The sequence below is a fragment of the Ipomoea triloba genome, chromosome 4, assembly GCF_003576645.1.
Source record: "Ipomoea triloba cultivar NCNSP0323 chromosome 4, ASM357664v1".
NCBI classification, from domain to species: domain Eukaryota; kingdom Viridiplantae; phylum Streptophyta; class Magnoliopsida; order Solanales; family Convolvulaceae; genus Ipomoea; species Ipomoea triloba.
In genome coordinates this window covers 9463986-9467591 of record NC_044919.1, presented here as the reverse complement: position 1 = coordinate 9467591, position 3606 = coordinate 9463986, and positions in this window count along the sequence as shown.

Sequence of the window (3606 nt, the reverse complement as noted above, 5' to 3'; positions counted from 1 at the left end):
TTGCATTTTAGAGAGTAATATAAATAGTAAATACTCATTGAATAATGTTGCAAAATTTAAAAAATAACTTTGACAAGCTAGAATTTTGAGGCTTTAATACTCAAAATTAACATTTTTGTCAAATGAAGAACTAACTCCGCTACGATTTTGGCAACTCAGTGACAAAATATAATGACATGTATAATTGAAGAATTAAATTCACTATTTCCTCACAATTTGAGGACCAAAATTACCCATTTTGCATATAAGTTTTATGCACTAATGCTATATTAAATATTATTTAAAAATAAAGGAATAATGCGGAAATTAACCATTGAATGTAACCTGAAAATGCAATTAGGCCACTGAACGAAAAAAAAAAAGTACAATTAGGCTATTGAGCATAACATGCAATTTCACCTGATAGCAAGTTACCATCCATTTTATCAGGTTGCATATTTACGTGGAGAGTGAGTTGGCATATTTAAATAATTTTTAATAATAAATTTTTAAAATAAAAATAAAAATAATTAAATATAATTAATTAAGAAAAACATTGGACGGCCACCCCCTTCCCCCCTCCTTCGTCTCCAACCGGAGAAGAAGGAGGAGGCTGGGAAGGGGGTGGCCTCCGGCTAGCCGGGCGTTTTTTTTTTAAAGAACAAAATTTAAATTTTTTATTTTTAAATTTTATTATTAAAAATTTAAAAAAAAAATGTAAACTCACTATCCACATAAGCATGTAACCTGATGAAATGAATGGTAACATGCTATCAAGTGAAATTGCATACATTTAGAGTGTTTAACGGTCTAATTACACTTTTTTTTTTGTTTAGTGGCTTAATTGCACTTTCAGGTTACATTCAGTGGCCAATTTACACCTTATTCCAAAAATAAATTATACTCCGTATATAATTTGACTCAAGTCTCGTCAGTTAAATTAATACACAAAATGGGATGGAATGAACATTACTTGCATTTATTGTATTGACTAGTTTTTCTTATGCGCGATGCGCAAAAAATAGGTGTCAAATATTAATATTTTATATTAAAATTTTAAGTTTATATAGATTTTTGATATTTAAATTATTGTAAATAATAATAATAATAATAATAATAATAATAATGTAAAATATTTTTATAAATTTTATATTTATATTTTAGAAAATAACTAACATATAACTCCAATATATAATATGTATATATTATTATTATTGAAGAAAATAAGGAAATATATAGTGAATTCACGTGCATGGTAACAATAGTGGAAAAGATAACGAAAGTTATAATGGTAGGGATATGTTTGTCTAATATATTGTAAAGTACAACTGTTATAACATAATGTATAAAAAAACTTAACAGAAACAATAGATATAAATAAAGTGTATAACATTCCTTCACACTTATTATGTTTTTAGAAATGGAAAATAAAGAAATTAATTAAAATTTGCTCCCACAGACAGCAACTTTTGTGGTTGCAAATGAGTAAAACTATATAAAAGGGTGGTGGTCCAAGATATCTTGACTAGTGAAAACAATAATTTTCTATTACTTTTTCTTTTTGTAAAATATAAAAATATGTTGTCCGTATCGATGAGAAGGACAGTGGATTCATTGTACATTTTTTCTTTTTTTTTTTGGAAACCATGGATTCATTGTACTTAGCTTCCCAAAATGGTCAGTGCGGACAGTGGAAACTAAGCTGTAAGCCTTTTGTGGTTTCTCATGATATATGTTCAAATAAATCTGGAGGTGTGGTTAAGTAAAAACGTCTCATTTATTCTTAACTAAATTTTAAGGATTTAATCTTTGACCTTGGATATGGAGTAATTTTAAAATTTCATGTTAGTTGACACACTTTTAGAGTCCCTACAATTCAGCGAGAGGATTAGTTTAAAACCTGGACTACTACACCCAAAAAATGATATGTTCAAATAAGCCACCAAATTACATGCAAAAATTTAATTTGGATCATGTAACTCAATAAGCCACCAAACTATAACAACATTTTTTTTATTTTTAACAGTAGGTCCATAAAAAATCATAAGTTATAGGATTTGTTTTTTTTTTTTCTCTTCCACATAACCTCCAAATTAAGCTTATAAAAATCCTGTAAAATACATTGACGGAGATGCTCTAAGGCCTAAGCTTCTAATTAATCCGTGATATATTACAGATTAGAAATCAAATTTGATAGTAAATTTCTCAAAGTTTTATGTATTTTTATTTAATAAATAGTAATTAATGATAAATTACATGACAGAGAAGTGTTGACCTTAAATATATATGCATACCCTCTAGATCGATCTAAAATGTAATGACGTATGCATGCTGACCTGGTTTATGAAAAAGAAATGAAAGTCCAACCGCCTTGCTGCCTTGTGTTTTTCACATTCTTGTATATATTGACGGCGATTCAGATTTTGTGCCAGTATTGCATGAGGTAGGATTAGTTGTTTTACGCCAGATAACCTTTACCGTACATAATTCAAATTCTTTTATGAAGTGTTTGGTTGCAAAGAGAAAATCAAGTAAAAAAAAATTATAATTTCATGGGAGAAAAATAGTTTAAAAATAAAATAAGAATTTAAGTTTCAATATTTAGTTTTTAAGAATAGAAAGAAAATTCAATTTCAGTGTTTAGTATCAATGAGAATTGGAAATGAATATATAAGTAGTATAAATATCAAATTGCTCATACTTGTTGTTGTTGTTGTTATTATTAAGTAAATTTGTGTCAAAACTATATAACAAGTAAATTTCAATGTGTCAACAACAACTCCCATCATCCATGTGGGAGTGTTAACCAGGACACGGAATGTCACTAAACCACAAGGTCATTAACAAGGACATGAGATTCTAATTCCATAAAAATAAGAGAATTGTAATTCTATGAAATTGCAACTTCCCCAAAATTTACTTGCATTCGGAATTAAATGGGAGTGAAATTCTAGCTAATTCCCTCAAACTAAATGGCTTGTTAAAATTAAATGGCATATATATATTATTAGTGTAATCCATATTCTTTTAAAAAAAAAATTGAAGCAAATGGTATTAGGGCAACCACAACAGTGGTTTTTGAGGAGGCAATGTTTATGTGGGGGGCAGAAAGAGTAAGTTTGGTAAACACCTTGATTTTTGTCAGATCTGTGGTCCCCAGCAAGGAAAGAAATAAATAAAGTTGCCTCGCGCGAGGTTCCAATCTCACACTTACCGGACACATAAATCTTTACTTTAAAAAAAAATTTAAAAAATAATATTAATAAAAATAAAGTGTTTGTTACTTATGAGAGGAAATGTAATATTTTTTTGGAAAATGTAATACTTTTAAAAGTATTACATTTTTTTTTCATAAAAGTATTAGGCATTATTCTCTTGTAACAAACATTTTATTCAGTATTACATTTTTCTACATAAATATTCCATTTTCATTTTTTATTTGACCCATCTCATGGATTCGTGTTATTGTCAACATATATATATATATATATATATATATATATATATATATATATATATATATATATATATATATATATATATTAGTGGGGCCACCTTGTCAGTAAAGTATTATCCCATATATATATATATATATATATATATATATATATATATATATATATATAT